Source organism: Bubalus kerabau, chromosome 21, assembly GCF_029407905.1.
Source record: "Bubalus kerabau isolate K-KA32 ecotype Philippines breed swamp buffalo chromosome 21, PCC_UOA_SB_1v2, whole genome shotgun sequence".
In the NCBI taxonomy this organism is placed as follows: Eukaryota; Metazoa; Chordata; class Mammalia; order Artiodactyla; family Bovidae; genus Bubalus; species Bubalus kerabau.
In genome coordinates, this window is record NC_073644.1 from 11,224,185 (window position 1) to 11,243,580 (window position 19,396).

Here is a 19,396-nt window from a genome sequence, read left to right on the forward strand (position 1 = left end):
GACAGAGGAGCCTAGTCGGCTGCCGTCTAGGGGGTCGCACAGAGTGGGACACGACTGAAGTGACTTAACATAGCATAGCATAATTATAATGTAGACCAAAAAAAGAAATTGCAGTGCCTATAGTGGCTTGCATGCTCAGTCGTGTCTAACTCTGCGACCCCATGGACTGTTCCCACCAGGCTCTTCTGTCCATGGCATTCTCAGGCAAGAATACTGGAGTGGGTTGCTATGCTCTTCTGTCCATGGCATTCTCAGGCAAGAATACTGGAGTGGGTTGCTATACTCTTCTCTGGGGGATCTTCCCTACTCAGGGACCAAACCCAGGTCTCCCATATTGCAGGCTGATTCTTTACTGTCTGAGCCACTAGGGAAGCCCTGAGCCTCAATTATATCAGTTCATCAAGTTCAGGTTTTCCTATCCTGATATTGGTTCCCAGAGAAGTTTCATCTCTATACGCTGTGGTTCTCTGTATCTGCCTCTCCAATTTTAGGGGCAGCAGTTTGCCCTGTGACCCCACTTCTCTTACTAAGAAGCTGTGTCAATTTTTCAGTTTGTTCAGCTTTTTCACCTAGTAGGATAGAATGGTTTCATACTTCTTTCCCCTTTTTTATAGCTAAAAAATATTAATAATTTTGGAATTGTCCATTCTTTGTTTAAATTTATTTTGAGGCTGAAGCTCTCTTTATTTGAAGGGGAAATGACACTGCGTATTGACTAACTTCTCCATTTATTCTACAGTTGTTGGTTTAGAATGCTTTACTATTTCTTTATGAAACAGTTTTCGTAGTTGACATCCTTTACTAAAACAACCCTTATAATCCTTTTTTACTAAAAAATCCATTTTTACTGAAAAAAATCCTTTATAACCTTTTAATTTTTAGATTCTGCTCCCTGTTTTTTAACAGCTTGGGTTTCATTCCAGGTAATGGATTTTGGATGGCTGTCACAATGTTTTTTTGACTGTCTTGGGTTTAAAACAGTTTTTCTTAAATTGAATTAGAAATCAATAAGTTCTTTTAAGATACATTATTCATTTGAAAACCTTCCCCCCAAAAAACAAATTAGAAAGCATTTCCCATGATTGATTTGTTATGGGAATTCTGGAAGAGAAGTAAATTAAAGGTAACTGTGATTTCTTACCTGAGTTTCCTGGAAGAATAGTGTTGTTATTTATGGGAATGATAAAAATTTATAGACATGAAGTTATGTATGATCACAAATTGTTGAACTGATTAGACTGAAAGACATTTGAAATTCAGGATAAATGCCAAATTAGATTATGTTAACATTAGAGAAACAAGTACTCTTGCCTGGAAAATCCCATGGACGGAGGAGCCTGGTAGGCTGCAGTCCATGGGGACGTTAAGAGTTGGACACGACTGGGCAACCTCACTTTCACTTTTCACTTTCATGCATTGGAGCAGGAAATGGCAACCCACTCCAGTGTTCTAGCCTGGAGAATCCCAGGGATAGCGGAGCCTGTTGGGCTTCCGTCTATGGGGTCCCACAGAGTTGGACACGACTGACGCGACAGCAGCAGCAGCAGCAGAGAAACAATGTTTGAAAACTATGCATACATATTTTAAATCATATTTATAGTTTAGAGCTATGCATGTATATAGTTTTAATATATTAATATATGTGTATTTTTAAGTATATATATATGGTTTACATGTGTATTTATACATAATTTTAAAACATGTCATAAATATGTGTGTAATACTTGGAATAACTATAAAGAAAGAATTCAAGAAGGGCTGCAGTAGGAAGTGCCAGAATTGTTATTCATAAAGGTGGTCTCTTGGAACTGCCTTTGGACTATGAGGAGGCCAGAGAATCCTATCCATGACATCACTGCAAGCTATGTTCCTTTGTTGTTATTTAGTTGCTAAGTCATGTCCGACTCTTTTTGTAACCCCATGGAAGGTAGCCCGCCAGGCTCCTCTGTTCGTGGGATTTCCCAGGCAAGAATACTGGAGTGGGTTGCCATTACCTTCTGCAGGGAATGTTCCCAACCCAAGAATGGAAGTCGTGTCTCTTGTATTGCAGATGGAATCTTTACTGCTGAGCCACCAGGGAAGCCCATCATGCCCCTTACCTAGTTTTAAAAGGATACATAAATCTTTGAGTCTTCAGATGCAACTTTTATATGTAATTTTGATTTAAAAAAAAAAAAAGGTCATCTTTTTATTTTGCTTAGAAATGATTTCTTACCTGTGGCTGACTCATGTTGATGTATGGCAGAGGTCAACATAATATTGTAAAGCAATTATCCTCCAATTAAAAAAAAATAATAAGAAAAAATATAAATGACTTTCTTTAGCATAAAAACTTTCCTTCAAATATATCTTAGATTGTTCATTTTGCTATGTTGGACATGACCACATCAATGAGGATAAAATTATATGTATTAGCATGTTAATTATGTGTTATGTCTAATCATCTATTTCTAAACAAAATCTTCCTGCTGCCATTTCCTCAGACATTAATTTTATATTTCATGTAAGGAATTCCTGGTAGAACATATAGGAACTAACCTATTTGTGGCAGTTCGCCTCCATAGGACTTACATTTATTTTTCTTTTTTTTTTTTTAATTTTATTTTATTTTTAAACTTTACATAATTGTATTAGTTTTGCCAAATATCTTTCTTAACACAGTCAGACCTATGCTTTTAGTTTAGTTTATTTTGTCATGTATTATTTCTCATGTATCTTTTCATTCAAAATTGATTGTAACATATGCAGTTATTGTCAACTAGATTTACATTAATCAGATTTTAATATCTTAAGTGTTTTCTGTGCTCAAAGTTAGTTTTTAGTACAATGAATTTTAAATTTTGATTGTTAATATTATCTTTTCTCCTCTATAAGTTTTAATAACTCTTTTTCCTTGTGAGGACGGTATGTGTGTTCTACTTTTTGACTGTCTGTGTCTGAGAGTATCTCTTTGTCACCAACATATATGAGTTTGCTTATATTTTATATTCTTCATTTGCAATATTATTGCTCTTCAAGTGCTGGATGTATCAATCTATTGTCTTCTGAAACTTAATTTGCATGGAGAAATTTGACACTGGTATACTCAAGCCTCTTTTCCAATTTTAATAAATAATACATCTAACAGAATGTTTATTAGGGCTCTTGCCAGCTCACATATACAATTCATGATTATTGAGGATATCTTTAGATGCAATTTTTACATCTAATTTTCATCAATGAAGTGCCAACCTTTCATTTTCCTTAAAGATGGATTTTTTTTTAGCCTCAAACTTTTTTTCAGGCATGTCTCAGCTTATTGTGCTTTATTTGATCTAGTCACTCCATTGGGGGAATATAAATTATATATATGTTGGCATTTTCCTCCCTCATTTTAATATCTGTTACTTTCTCATCAGTTGCATCTATTTGCTCTTCTTTGTCTCTATTAAGTTTTAATACTACATTTTTAGTACATTTTTAAAATATTTTAATAGTCTTACAACAGTTGAGCTTAATTCTGCCTTTTGAGCTTTTAATTCCCTTGCAATATTTTCTCATCTTCCCCTTTGCTTTTGATTTCAAACCACACCTTCTCATCTCAATCTGTGCTCACTTGGATTTCTCCATTAATTATAAAATGGGCACATACTATTATACTTTTTCAAGGATTCCAAACAACCTCCTGAAGTTTCCTTCTTGATTTTTCACAATGTCATTTTAGAGAAATGTTCCTGTAATCATTTACTTTAATTCATCATGCAGTGATTTTTTTTCCCCCAAGAGGCCAATGTTAATAATTTTCCTCATTTCCAATTCTTGAAATAATGAGATATGTTAAGGCTACTGTCTGTCAACACACAATAACCCCCTTTCAATTATACTGTTGAAGGGAAGGTTTTTGAACTTTTTAAAAACTCACTTTACATTCTAATACCAAGTTATTTATAAGCTTGACCCAGGACACTTCTCTTTGACAGTAGGTATATCATTTTTATCCTCTTTCCCTAAATTTTTTAAAACTGTGGCGGATTCATTTTGATATTTGGCAAAAGTAATACAATTATGTAAAGTTTAAAAATAAAATTAAAAAAAAAGAAAGCAAAACAAAACAAAAAAAAAATAAAAGTTATCTTTCACTTTCCTGTAACAAAGCCTTAAAATGTGTACAGATTATAGGCATAAAACTTTTAAATACTTTTCAGAGTAAAGATGCCCACAAATGTTACTAGGAAATACAAGTAAGAACATTAGGAAATCCTGGAAGGGTGGGTGTCTTTGTGCCCTTTCTGGTCACTAACTCACAAAGGAAAATATCTGACTTATAATGCCACGGATAACTTTTTCCTATTTGGTACTTTATATAAATGGAATATTATATATTCTTACATCTGACTTCTTTTTCTCAAAATTCTAGCTGCAAGATGTTACATGTTGTGCATTCATGCTTAGTCACTCAGTGGGCCACTCTTTGCCACCCCATGGGCTGTAGCCTTTCAGGCTCCTCTGTCCGTGGGATCCTCCAGGAAAGAATACTGGAGTGGGTCGCTATTCCCTTCCCCAGGGGATCTTCCTGATCCCCAGGGGTGGACCCAAGTCTCCTTCACTGTCAGGGGGATTCTTTACCACTGAGTCTCCTGGGAAGCCCATTGCCTGTCCATGTACTGCCTGTATTTTCATTAAGTGAGGTTTTCCCTTGTATTAATAGATCTGCTATGGACTGAAAGTTTATGTCCTTCAAAATTTATATGTTGAGGCCCTGACTCATAATGGGATAGTGCTTGGAGGTGAGGCTCTTGGGAAGTAACTGGGTTTGGGTGGAAGCAGGGGGGTGGAGTCCTGCTGATGGGCCCAGAGCGCTCTATCTCCCAGGAATATTACCATCTTTTAGAAGATGGCTGTTTACGAGCCAGGAAAAGGGTTCTCACCAGAGCCCAGCCTTGCTGTCACGCTGATCTTAGACTTCCAAATTCCATAACTGTGAGAAATAAAATTCTGTTGATTAAGCCACTCAGTCAATGGTGTTTTTGTTATACTTTCCCAGGCTGACTAAGGCAATGCAGTGATTTATATTTTTATTTCTTTTTCTGTTGATAGACATCTGACTCGTATACTTTTTTACATATGTGTGATTTTCTTTTGGCTGCTTGCCTAGGAGTCAATTTACAGAGTCATAGGAATGGGTATTGGAGAAGGAAATGGCAACCCACTCCAGTATTCTTGCCTGTAGGATCCCACGGACAGAGGAGCCTGGTGGGCTGCCATCTATGGGGTCACACAAAGTTGAACACGACTGAAGTGACTTAGCAGCAGCAGCAGTAGGAATGGGTCTATTTAGATTTAGGACTTGACTAATTCCCTGTGGCCCAGTGGTAAAGAAGCTGCTTGCTGATGCAGGAGATGCAGGAGACATATGTGTTCAATCCCTGAGTTGGGAAGATATCCTGGAGAAAGAAATGGCAACCTACTCCAGTATTCTTGCCTGGAAAATTCCATGGACAGAAGAACTTGGTGGTTTACAGTCTACAGTGTTGCAAAGAGTTGGACATGACTAAGCTACTGAGTATGTAATGAATTTCAGCAACTTTTCTCATGCTATTGGCAATCTGGGTATTTCCTTTTATAAATATATGCTTAAGATATTTTCCTGTTGCTTTATTAGCTTCCCTGGCTTTGACTTATGATTTCTGGAAGTTCTTTGTGAGTCTTCTGTTAGGCACATGTGAAAATATCATCTCCTGGGCTGTGGTTTGTCCTTTCAATTTCTTAATGATGTCTTTTGATAAGTTTTTCATTTTATGCAGTTCCATTTATCATTTTCCCCATTATGGTTAACACTGTTTGAGTATTATTTATGATATCCTTTTTTAACCTTGCTCACAAGATTTCTCTAATCACAGGCATCACCACTTACTATGATATTTGCCATGCTGCTAGAGTTCTTCCCCCTTGAATCTGCTCTGCCTTCTCAATCTTTTAAAGATGGTGTTTCTGTTCAGTTGCAAAGATGTGTCTGACTCTTTGCTACCTCATGGACTGCAGCATTCCAGGCTCCTCTGTCCTCCACTACCTTCCAGAGTTTGCTCAAATTCTTGTCTATTGAGTCAGTGATGCTGTGTAACCATTTCTTGTCCATCAATGTTATCCCCTTCTCCTTTTGCCTTCAATCTTTCCCAGCATCAGGGTCTTTTTGAATGAGTCAGCTCTTCGCAGTAGGTGGTCAAAGTATTGGAGTTTCAGCTTCAGCATCAGTCCTTCCAATGAACACCCAGGACTGATCTCCTTTAGAATGGACTGGTTGGATCTCCTTGCAGTCCAAGGGACTCTCAAGAGTTGTCTCCAACACCACAGTTCAAAAGCATCAATTCTTCAGCACTCAGCCTTCTTTAGGGTCCAACTCATATCCATACATGACTACTGGAAAAACCATAGCTTTGACTATATAGACCTTTGTCTCCAAAGTGATGTCTCTGGTTTTTAATACGCTGTCTAAGTTTGTCATAGCTTTTCTTCCAAGCAGCAAGCATCTTTTAATTTTGTGGCTGCAGTCACTGTCCACAGTGATTTTGGAGCCAAAGAAAATCTGTCACTGCTTCCACTTTCCCTTTCTATTTGCCATGAAGTGATGGGACCAGAAAACAAATAACAAATGTAATACTTTTATTCGCTTTACACTTTGCTTTTAGCCTAGATGTTTTGGGGGGAGCTGCAGACTATAATTAATGTTGTAAAACTGTAGTAACAACTGATAAAGGAGAGTGTGAGAGGAATTTGGGCTGGGCTGCTTAATTAATAAGTTCCTTCAGGGTAGACATGATACTTCAATATTTTAGTGATTAGAGATGCTAGGTCTCTAAGTCAAGAATCAGGAAGGTGCAAAGTATTTTAATATTGTGTGGCAGATTGTCTGAATCATATGAGACAGATCTCAAATATGCTCTTATATAAATTCTGGGTAAGGTGTAAATCGTGTTTTCTTTTCAGTGTATGTTTCTTACAGGTATCAGAATTGCACATTGGTATTAGTTTTCACTGTATATGAACTGTATTTTCAGAGCACTGTTGCTTATTTTTTATATGTCTTTATAGTTATTGTAGTGGGTAGTGTCTCCTCCATTTTTCTTTACCTTTTTTTTAAAAAAAATATTTTTTATTGAAGGATAATTGCTTTACAGCATTTTGCTGTTTTCTGTCAAACCTCAACGTGAATGAATCAGCCATAGGTATATATCTCCATTTTTCTTAACACCAGCTATTTTTTTCCCTCTAAGGATCTCTGTGTGAAATATTGCAAAGCCTGAGGCACTTTGTGTGTGTGAGTGTGTGTGTATTTGCTAGAACAGATTCTCAAGAAAAAGTCTGATAGATGGTGATATGAACCTGAATGAAAATTAGTGTCATAACTTCAGAAAGTACCAAGGAGAAATTTAAGCATCACTTCATCAAGGTAATTTAATAATAAAAGTTTGGGGAGAGGGTAGTGACCTGAAAGGAGTATAATTGACAAATGCAGCAAAGACAGAGAATTTATTGTAGCTTTTTTTTTTTTTTAATGTAGCTTTTGATTGGGTAAACTGCATTAATGTCAATGAGGAAATACTCAGGATAGAGCCAATGCTTCTTAAAAAATCCAAAAGGGTATTTAACTGATTTCCATATATTTTCACTCTGTTATTAAGCTAAAATACTATCCCAGCAAGGTTGAAACAGAAGTTTCCTCTCATTTTTTAAAGGGTTCAGTTCAGTTCAGTTAATTCAGTTACTCAGTCATGTCTGACTCTTTGCGACCCCATGGATTGCAGCACGCCAGGCCTCCCTGTCCATCACCAACTCCTGGAGTTTACCCAAACTCATGTCCATCGAGTCGGTGATGCCATCCAGCCATCTCATCCTCTTCTTCATCCCCTTCTCCTCCTGCCCCCAATCCCTTCCAGCATCAGGGTCTTTTCCAATGAGTCAACTCTTCGCATGAGGTGGCCAAAGTACTGGAGTTTCAGCTCAGCATCAGTCCTTCCAATGTGAAGAAGGTAAAGATTAAAATTAATTATATTTCATTTATGCTGTCTCACAGGAGACTGAATTAATTAAGACTAACCTTGCGTTCAATTCATTATCAGATTGATTTTTAAGATATAATGTATTAAAAAAGATTCTCATATGTGGAATAATGTTAAAACAAGCAAGAATCAATCTGTTATTTTCCATTTTTTTTATATTTTCCAATGTTTGGTATACTATTTATCTCATTATTGCAGTATATCTGATAACTTTTCCTTTAAAGATTATGAGAAATACAAAATCTACTGTATATGTCTGAAATTTTTTGCATTTCTCTTAATATCTATTTTCTAAATGCAACCTTTATTTACTTTTAAATCAAAACTGTTATGCATTTTATAAGGGATTTGAAATAAGCTGTAGTTTAAATTTGAATTATAAACTTTTGAAAATATTTGCATTTGAGTTAGTTGAAATAAAAAACAACATTAAACATAAGGAAAATGCAAGAGAGTCAATATTTGTTTAAACATGTCATGGATAATAGTTTACTACTTCCAGGATGATCTGTGTGTATGTGCTTAGTCGCTCAGTCACGTCTGACTTTTTTCAACCCTTTGGACTGTAGTCTGCCAGGTTCTTCTGTCCATGGGAGCTTTCAGGCAAGAATACTGAATGAGTTGTCATTTTCCTCCTCTAGTTAGAGTAAAGCATTACTAGCTGAGCTGCTAAGCCCAATACAATGATAACCTCAGATCCATTGATAACCTCAGATCCATTACCTTTCTCTAAGAAACCAAAACAGGCTTCTTGACAAACCAAATGTCAGTCACCATCCCATAAGGACAGCAGATCCCTACAGACTGCTGGACACATCAGATGAACTACTTGGGTTTGCCGCTTTCTTGGTCAGTTGCACTGAGACCTCTCCTTATGCAAATTGAAATACATTTAGAGAACAGTCCTCCTGTATGAGCCTACTTAGGCTTGTTTCTTAGAATACTTCAAAGCTGGCAAAACTGTGTGTCTTTCAACAATTGGAAACTTTTCAAATTAATTGACTCAAGGTCATTTACTTTAGGTGTATGATTCACTTGAAGATAAGATATATTAATAGTAAATCCTTTAGATCTAAGCAGACAAGGAGCAAGATTATTTGAGGAAATATAACATCTCTACAGCCAAAGAATGTGGAGTTTCCCTCCCCCTCCTCCTCTCTTATTTGTTTATTCTTTTTATTTATTAAAGAAGTTAAAATGTTATACTGGAAAATATTCACTTAATACAAAAGAAAGCAGTTAAGGACAGATGAACATAAAGCATAGGATATATACAAAAATCAAACTAAACCTCAAGCCATAAATCCAATTATATATACAATAACACTAAATATGAGTGGATTAAACAATCTAGTCAAAAGGCAGAGTTTGTCAAAATGGTTAAAATAAACAATTTCTAATTATATGTTGCTGCAGGACATACACTGCAGATTTGAACATATGAGCAGATTGAAAGTAAAATAATGAGAAAAATATACAAACAGAAATGACAGAAAACTAAAGTGGCTATTCTAATATCAGATAAAATAGAACATGAACAAAAGAATGTTATTACAGATTAAAAAAAAAAAACAGATCAAAGACAGTTCATCAGAACATCCATGAGATAAGAGGAACAAAAATTGAAGTTTATGGCACATCTAGGCATAGGTGGAAAATCTTGGTAACACTCCTAGAATTTTGACTGGGAATCATTTGTTTAAAGGTTACAGGTGTAATAGGAATATACATGGGTGAAAGACTTAAAGCCAGCTCAGAATCTTCTCATTATTTGTGTAGATTAAGATAGGTTAGGGTTGCCAGTGTCTCTGACCTCTGATGCCGAATGCAGCAGGATTTAGGTGCTGAAAATTTTTTTCTTGCAGTTTTTCTTTGGCAGTGTCTGTAATTCAGTTAAAAAAATTATGTATACAAGGAGACAAGTCAGCATGAACAAACCCCAAAGAGACCATAGAGCAAAAGGAATTAGACAAAAGTTTATAAAAACTTATTTCAAATCACTTTATGGCAATAGATAAGAAAATGAAGATAAAAATCTAAAAATCATTGGTAAAATATTAGTAAAACTTATGAAAGGAGAAGGAAAACTGAATTATGACTAAAGCTAGACTCAATTAATAATCAGCAATCTTTCCCTTAAACAACTCCAAACATAGTTGGGTTCACTGATGAATTCTACCAGACATCTGTGTAGGCAGTAATCCAAATGAAGTTCAAGTTTTCTCAGATTTAGAGAAAAAGCAGTGAAATTTCCTTTAAATATTTTATGAGGCAAATAAACATCTTAAAACAAAGCTTAACAAGGACAGCAAAATAAAGGAAAATCACAAGCCGATAAATTTCAAGAACATTCATACAAAAATCTTAAGCAGAATATTAGATTGTAAAGAAAGTATGAAGGATAATTCAGCCTGACCCAGGTGGTGTGCAACAAGGAATTCATTAAAATTAATGAAATTTGTTATATTGCAGGTTAAAGCATATGTGTGTGTGTGTGTGTACATATTTATATATACACACACATAGTTTTAATTGCTTCCTATTCAGTCTATTATTAAGGATGTAATTCCCATCCCAGGCTTATGAGGGTAGCCAAACATAGCTTGGGGGACAAGGACCCAAACCTCAGGGCCACAAGGGCCTTGCACTTGGGAACAGATTGAACAAGCAGAGGCCCTGCGAGGTACACATCCTACAGTATCAAGAGGGTGGCTGGCCTCTTGGTTCCCATGAAAAGTGTAATTGGATAGTTGAACTACTCCACAGACTGGCAAGGACCTAATACCTACTTCCCAAGATGATCAAGTGTACCCAGTACATTTGAAAAGGAGGGTTGTGTGGCTTGGGGACCTTAACTGTGGGGGCAGAATGGGGACGGAACATTGCAGTTAGATCATTTAAAGCCCTCCTGATTTTACCAGATGACAACATATAATATTGAACCTCGATTTTAGGTCTTTACCACAGAGTTATGTAGGCTCTTCACTGAGAGTAGCTTTTACAGTGATGTGTTATTTTTAGCTGCGTGTATGTGTGTGCATACATGCATCTTCAGTCATGTCCAACTCTTTGCATCCCCATGGACTGCATCCAGGGGATCTTTCTGACTCAAGGGATTGAACTTGAGTCGCCTTCCTCTCCTGCATTGGCAGGAGGCTCTTCACCACTAGTACCACCTGGAAAGCCCCCATTTTTTTAAGCTATACAATTAAACAATCCCTGCATCACTTAGTTTTATACTGAAATAGTGAGAAGGTTCAGATGGGGGTGAAGAGAATGTGTAGGTTTCAAAATAAAATCATAACTTGTGGTTATGTCTTTATCTACATTTTATGCTTTGTCAAGAATTTCTGGTTTTATCAACACTTTCTGTAAAAATTCATCTCTTTTGATCTAAAGTGTGTGAAAACGAAACAGCTGCTGCTGCTAAGTCGCTTCAGTCGTGTCCAACTCTGTGTGACCCCAGAGATGGCAGGCCACCAGGCTCCCCGTCCCTGGGATTCTCCAGGCAAGAACACTGGAGTGGGTTGCCATTTCCTACTCCAATGCATGAAACTGAAAAGTGAAAGTGAAGTTGCTCAGTCGTGTCTGACTCTTAGCGACCCCATGGACTGCAGCCTACCAGGCTCCTCCATCCACGGGATTTTCCAGGCAAGAGTACTGGAGTAGGATGCCATTGCCTTCTCTGGGTGAGATAGCTAGATGGTGGTAATTTTGTTTTTCTAACCTATAGATGGGGTAAAATATGACATCATTGCAATGCATTCAATGCAGTTAAAACCACAGCCATGTTTAAGTAAAATATTGAAGGAGATAAAATTTTATTCTCTCAGTCCTTGCAAAATCGATCTCCTCAGGTCACTCACGCGTGTCCCTCACATCAGGTCTTTTTCTCTTTGTACTGGTACACCTAATAATCGAAATCATCTGGTTTTCCTAAATCCAAGTTATAATACAACTAGTATTCTTGCTTTGAGAATCCCAGGGACAGAGGAGCCTTTTGGGCTGCCATCTATGGGGTCGCACAGAGTCGGACACGACTGCCGCGACGCAGCAGCAGCAGCAGCAGGAGATATAGTTTAAAGGATTAAACATTGATGCTTTCAAGATATTTTAATAACTGAGAGTGCATAAGAATTCTTGATTTCTATTTCAGAATATGGTATATTTTATTAGCATTTCTGAGTCACAACATTTTGCCTCTTATTTATTTCAAAAATTAGCTGACCTGAGATTATTAAGGCAGAGATTAGTAGAAAAAGACAACCTCTGTAAAGATTACTGATTCTCAGGGTTTTCAGAATGTTTGAGATAGTTTATACATGAACCCTAGAGATTCTCAGGTGAAATTTATAACAAAGTGAAGTTAGAAAGCTGGGTTTTCCTGTGATTAAAGCTTCAAGTGTTTTTGAAGGGAACATACTTTATCTGACTTCCCAAACACACACAGCTCCATTTAAAGGATTACTCCTTAGCTCACTGTTTAAAAAATCTTCTAAGTATTTATCCATTTAATAGAGTTTAAATTACTTTGCATATAAAACTCCTTTAGTTTGACTCCTTTAACAATCATAATCAGACATATCTTAAAGACTATCTAATTTTGTAAAAGTGGACTAGACACTTTTTTTCCATTTAATGCATGTTTTATATATTCATTTGGAAAATAATTAGATCAGTAATTAAATATTAATATTTAAAACATTGAGAGGAGTTCTACTGAGGGCTAGAGCACAGTTTAATTTTTTAAAAAGGACTTTCATATCTATTCTTGAGACAAAGATGTATTCTTCAACCTATTTTTTGCTGTTTATGTAGAAACTGAAATCACTTTGAGTAATCGCTATGCACTGTTTATAAAATATTCTTTACCATGAATAGTTATCATGAGTGGCAAAAACATATTCAAATATATTGTGAATTATTCATCTCTGAAATTGCTTTGAATTGGGTGCAAAATGCCAGTGGAGGTTCATATAACATGTCACTATTAATTAAGTAGAAAATTCCTGCTGAGCACCTTATTGTAGGCAAAATAAATGTTTTTCATTAACTGGTAATTAACCTGACTACATTAGGAAGGTCAAAAATTAGTCTATGGCATACAACACCTTATGTACAGTTTGCAGAAGATAAATTTATCAATTTAAATACTCTCTGGATAATACAAGTAATGACAGAGGCAAATCACAGTAGGTGAGTAAACAACGATGGCAAAATTCCAAACAGAATAGACTTACATGTTATACGGTGGAAAAAATAAACTTCTATTGACCACTTACTATGTTTCTTATATTAACACATCATTATCTACTTTTTTAAAGAAATGTAAAAGATGATTCTGTTACTTTCAAGTTTAATCCAAGGAACTAGAGGTCCAGAAATGTTGTTTTTCCTAAGTCACAAATAAGGAACAGTTGGGAAATGATTCTTTCCTGGGAATGATTCACCAGGCTCCGCTGTCCCTGGGATTCTCCAGGCAAGAACACTGGAGTGGGTTGCCATTTCCTTCTCCAGTGCATGAAAGTGAAAAGTGAAAGTGAAGTCGCCCAGTTGTGTCCAACCCTCAGCTACCCTATGGACTGCAGCCTACCAGGCTCCTCCATCCATGGGATTTTCCAGGCAAGAGTACTGGAGTAGGGTGCCATTACCTTCTCTTCTGGTAGTCTACTAGCTGGCAAATCTGCACTGTCTTAGTAGAAGGTAAAACAATTTTAAAAAGGAAGCAGATGCAAAAACTAGTAAATGAATACACAAGATTGAACAGTGAGTGAATGAACAAGATAATATGTGTATTCATGTATAAGTAGACAATACTTTTCCATAAGCAATTTGAATGCCGTTTCTATATATAACATTTTATGCAGTGGAAATCATAGTGGTGAGGAAAAGTAGAGAAATGGTGGAATGGAGTAAAAGCTGATGCCATAGTATTGAAACTGATATTAGAAGTGAACCTCTGGGCATTGTTTTTAAAATTTAACTTTAAAATGGTGACTATAAATAACTTTTGGGTTCATAGGTTTATTTGTTGACAACATAGGAAACAGATATATCCAGTTTGTAGTAGAATTTTTTCATGATGTCAGTTAAGAATACCATTTTCAATTTTTTCAGTTCAGTCAGTCATGTCTAACCCTTTGCAATGGCATGGACTGCAGCACGTCAGACCTCCCTATCCATCACCAACTCCTGGAGCTTACTCAAACTCATGTCCATTGAGTCTGTGATGCCATCCAACCTTCTCATCCTCTGTTGTCCCCTTATCCTGCCTTCAATCTTTCCCAGCATTAGGGTCTTTTCAAATGAGTCAGTTCTTTGCATCAGATGGCCAAAGTATTGGAGTTTCAGCTTCAGCATCAGTCCTTCCAATGTATATTCAGGACTGATTTCCTTTAGGATTGACAATTTGATCTCCTTGGTGTCCAAGGGACTCAACACTGTTAATTTTAGGGAAGAAATCAGAGTGGAGAGATGAGCTGTTTTAACAAGATTAAGATGGGTAGAACGTATGTTCACAGACAAGCAGAGAACTTAAATAATTCTGATACCACATATGAATTACCTGTTCCTCAGCCTGTGTTGGAAAGGGTTAAGATCTTTGTGACTTCAATTTTGTGTGTGTCCATGCCACTGATAGAGGCAGAGGGAATGGTCGCTGTGGAAATAGTAATCTGAACAGAGATTCAACCCCCATTTGGAGCATTCATCCTCCGGGGTCATGGTGTAAAAATCATTTAGCATCGACAAGCACCAGTTGGACAGAGCATTAATGGACCCACCATGCTGACACACACCCAGACCAGAATCAGACGCCTTTTTTCCTCTGAGGATGGATGAGATTCATGCAGAAACAAATGGAGTACTCATGTGGGGTGCTCAGTTTAAGGGGGTGTCCATGACTCCAGCATGCAAGACAAATAATATTTCAGCACATAATTTATAAAAATAAAAATCAATGTCAGAAATCTAAATCTAAACATGAAATTTAAAAATTGAAGCTAATAAAAATTATAATAAAATTGATGACAGTTTAAAAAGTTAGCTGAGGGTTAATGTTTTAAAATTACCTTGAATAGTATTTCCTTCAGAAGGAAAGCAAACAGTATGTAGGGTCTATAATGTATCATTCACAATATCAATCATATAATCTGTATTAGTTGGGATTAGCTGGAAAATCAGACCTATAGGATATGTAGAGAAATAGATGAGGAGTTTAGTTATGCGAATTGGCTAAAAGGCTGAGAGGTTAAAGCAAAAGTCACTTAGTCATGTCTGACTCTTTGAGATCCCATGGACTTCATGCCACCAGGAGGCTCCTCTGTCCATGGAACTCTCCAGACAAGAATAATGCAGTGGGTAGCCATTCCTTTCTCCAGGGTATCTTCCCAGCGCAGGGATCAAATCTGGGTCTCCTGCATTGCAGGCAGATTATTGACCATCTGAACCACCAGCAAAGCTAAGAAAGGAGGTGTTATAAGTCAGTCTGAGTCCAGTGACCAAAAAACTAGGGGCTCCAATGTGGAGGAGAGCATGGCAACTCACTCCAGTTTTCTTGCCTGGAGAATCGTAATGGACAGAGGAGCCTGGTGGGCTACAGACCATGGGATCACAGAGTCGGACATGACTGAATGACTAACACTTTCAATGTCTGAGGGCAGGAGAGGAAGAATGTCCCAGCTCAAGAAAAGAGAGAAAGAATTCACCCTTTCTTTACATTTTGTTCTGTTTGGGCTCTCAATGGACGGATGATGCCCACTCACACTGGTGAGGGCAGACCTTCTTTATTTAATCTGCTGGCTCAAATGCTAATCTCTCCTGTAAACTCCCTCACAGATATGCTATGCTATGCTATGCTAAGTCACTTCAGTCGTGTCCGACTCTGTGTGACCCCATATACGGCAGCCCACCAGGCTTCCCTGTCCCTGGGATTCTCTAGGCAAGAACACTTGAGTGGGTTGCCATTTCCTTCTCCAATGCATGAAAGTGAAAAGAGAAAGTGAAGTCGCTCAGTCGTGTCCGACTCCTAGCGACCCCATGGACTGCAGCCCACAAGGCTCTTCCGTCCATGGGATTTTCCAGGCAAGAGTACTGGAGTGGGGTGCCATCGCCTTCTCCGCCTCACAGATATACTCAAGAATAATGTTTTACTGGCTATCTGGGCACCCCTTAGCCCAGTCATGTTGACATATAAAATTAACTATCACAGATTTTACTTCCTCACCTCCTCTCTCTCTGTTTTATAAAAGAAACTGACATCCAGACCCCTATAAGACGGTACTCTAGGACACTAACCACCACCTTCTTCGACACTTGGTTTTCTGAATAAAATCGCTATTCCTTTCCTCAAAAAAAAAAAAAAAAATTAACTATCACACTGTCCAAAATCATTACTCCTACGACAGCTAGAAGTAGATGATTCATACTGCAGAGAACAAGCAATCAACGGAGACCACCCACAAGATGACCAAGCTGTTGCAATTAGCAGATACCAGTTTTTATAATAAATAGACATTATAACTGCTGAGGATTGTAAAGAAAAATATGTACAAAGTAAATGAAAATATAGAAAAACTCCAAAGTGAAGTGAAAACTATAAAGAGAAACATTTGAAGGAATTGTTTCATGTGCTGTGGGGGCTGGCGAGTTTCGAGTCTGTGGAGCAAGCAGGCAGGCAATCTGGAAGTTCAGGGAGCTGCTGACGCTGTCGTTTTGAGTCTGAAGTCTCCAGGCTGGAAACTAAGGCTGGATTTCTATGTCCCAGTCTTGTGACTAATTGCTCCTTGCTCCAGAAGCCTTGATCTTTGCTCTTAAGTCCTTAACTGAATGGGTGAGGCTCACATGCCTTTGGGACGGTAATTTGCTTTGCTCAATATCTACTGATTTAAGCTTAATCACATCTAAAAAGTACATTTAAAACAATATTAAGGATGTGTTTGATGAATCAACTGGCACTAGGATATAGCCAAGTTGACACATAAAATTACTCATCACAGTTATCGTTTTATTCTAAGTACACACTTAAGCAATATGCGTCAATGGAATTGGTAAATAAGTAATTGTCTGCTGTGGATACTCTTTATCAGCATGCTGTGTATTGATAGAGAAAAAGTCCACAAGAAATGAAACTGGATAAAAGTGATATTTTTAATCAATCATGTATTCAGTATATTGTTAAGGTTTTAGTCTTCAAAGACATCACTTTTCAAATCAGTTATTTTCATTTTACACTTTAAAGTCTTTAAATCACCAATTGTTAGAGGTGCTAAACATATCTTAGCTCCCATATGTTTTTATAACAGATATAATAACTTAACAGGTTTTTGTTAAGAATTCTAATCCTAGAAAAGGTTATTTCCTCTCTCTTCTCTCCCTCTCTTTTTATTCTTTACATGTGTGAGATGAGTAGAGTGAAGCAACTGTTTGTAGGAGTCATGTGCTAGGAGAAGGCATTAGGAACTGTGCAGTTCCAAAAAAAAAAAAAAGTAAAGAAATTCTCATTAGCTGGATTGCAGGTTGGGACCATTACACTTCAAAAAGCTCCTTATTTTTTATTTTCTGAAGCAAGAGTAAAGGACATTTTTTAAAGGAGAAATAACCTTTACTTGCCACCATGGAGAGGGATGTTATACAATTCGCCTTGGAAAAGTTTATTATCTCCCTACCAGTAAGTTATTTGAAATTAATTATTCATTTATGTGGCAAAGATAGAGAAGAGAATATATTATGAAGATAAAATGTGCCTGCTGTTTTTTTGTTTATCACACACATTTAGAAGCTTTAGAAGCACAAAGCAATGACCCTCTGACCCAGGAATTCGACAGCTAGAGAAAATACACTCTTGATAAAATTGTGTTCATGGTTTTAGGAAAACTTCATAAGGATCTTCAATCAGCATTGCTTTTAGTAGTAAAAATCTAGAAACAATAAAATATTCTTTCATTGAAGAATGGATAAATTTAGTATGGTCTAATAATCCCAGAGTTGGTGATGGACAGGGAGGCCTGGCGTGCTGTCATTCATGGGGTCGCAAAGAGTTGGACATGACTGAGCAACTGAACTGACTGAACTGAATAATGGAATAACCTGAAATAAAGGATATATTCATCAAAATAGGTAAACTTCAAATATATAACTTTAAGTGAATAAAAAACATGTTAAAAATGATCAGATCATGCTATATAACATATGTAAATATTACTGACAACATATTTTATAAACATATATGTATGTGTGTGTGTATATACACATACAGTTTCCTTAAAGAATGGTAAAGAATCTGCTAGCAATGTCGGAGACATGGGTTCCATCCCTGGGTCTGGAAGATTCCCTGGAGAAGGAAATGGAAACCCACTCAAGTATTCTTGCCTGGAAAACCCCATGGACAGAAAAGCCTGCTGGGTTACAGTCCATGGAGTTGCAAAAGAGTCAGATACGATGCAGCAACTAAACACGAACATACACATACACATAATCATGAAGGGAAAGAAATACATTCTTTCTACATCTCTGGAAAAAGATGGAAGGAGATAGGGGGGCAGGATCAAATGTCTGTAGTATATCTACATACAAAGCCCTTTTGCTAGATGGAAAATATATTAGAATATACATTATAGTTAACTCTGGGTGATGGTTTTACAGATTTCTGCTATATTAATCTATACATTTTTATCTTTGCAGAAAATCATGATTAAAACTAAAATGATATTAACTGAAAACAAGCAGAGATGAAAGAAGGCTCTTTTAAGGAGGAGCATTGTAGCTACTGATTAGTATTTGCATCCAGTTGGAACTTTCACAAAGGAAATCAGCAACAGGCAATTCTTGCTCCCTATCAAAACTCCTTAAGCCTTCTAGAAAGAAGAGGCATGAATGCTACAGATTCTTTGAAAATTTTAAAGTCTAAGTAGTATACTTTATGCTACAAACTGAATATATTAAACTGAGTAATGATGAAAAATTAGTAATCAATGTGCATTTATGATTCAATGATATATTCAGGTACATGTAAATATTCATTTTAAAGTATATCCTTAATGAGTTTGTTTACAAAACATAAACAGAGTTGCAGATGTAGAAAACAAACTTATGGTTACAATAGGATAAGCAGGGGTGGGGGATAAGTTGGAAGGTGGGATTGACATATACACACTGCTGCTAAGTCACTTCAGTTGTGTCTGACTCTGTGCGACCCCATAGATGGCAGCCCACCAGGCTCCCCCGTCCCTGGGATTCTCCAGGCAAGAACACTGGAGTGGGCTGCCATTTCCTTCTCCAATGCATGAAAGTAAAAAGTGAAAGTGAAGTCACTCAGTCGTGTCCGACTCTTAGCGACCCCATGGACTGCAGCCCACCAGGCT

At 37.0% G+C, this 19,396-nt stretch overlaps 1 long non-coding RNA gene across 3 annotated transcripts in view; it reads left to right on the forward strand.

The window, feature by feature from the left end:
• Positions 1–19,396, forward strand: part of LOC129636264 (uncharacterized) — a 68,734-nt gene that overhangs the window by 40,405 nt on the left and 8,933 nt on the right. The window contains exons 2-3 of one of the 3 annotated variants that reach the window (XR_008706841.1): positions 7,914–8,006; positions 18,717–19,038. The exons of 1 other annotated variant lie outside the window; for it this stretch is intronic. This is a non-coding gene — a long non-coding RNA (uncharacterized LOC129636264). Of the gene's footprint in view, positions 1–7,913; positions 8,007–18,716; positions 19,039–19,396 lie in introns of those variants that run through there. One more of the 3 variants, XR_008706840.1, reaches the window with a different exon arrangement.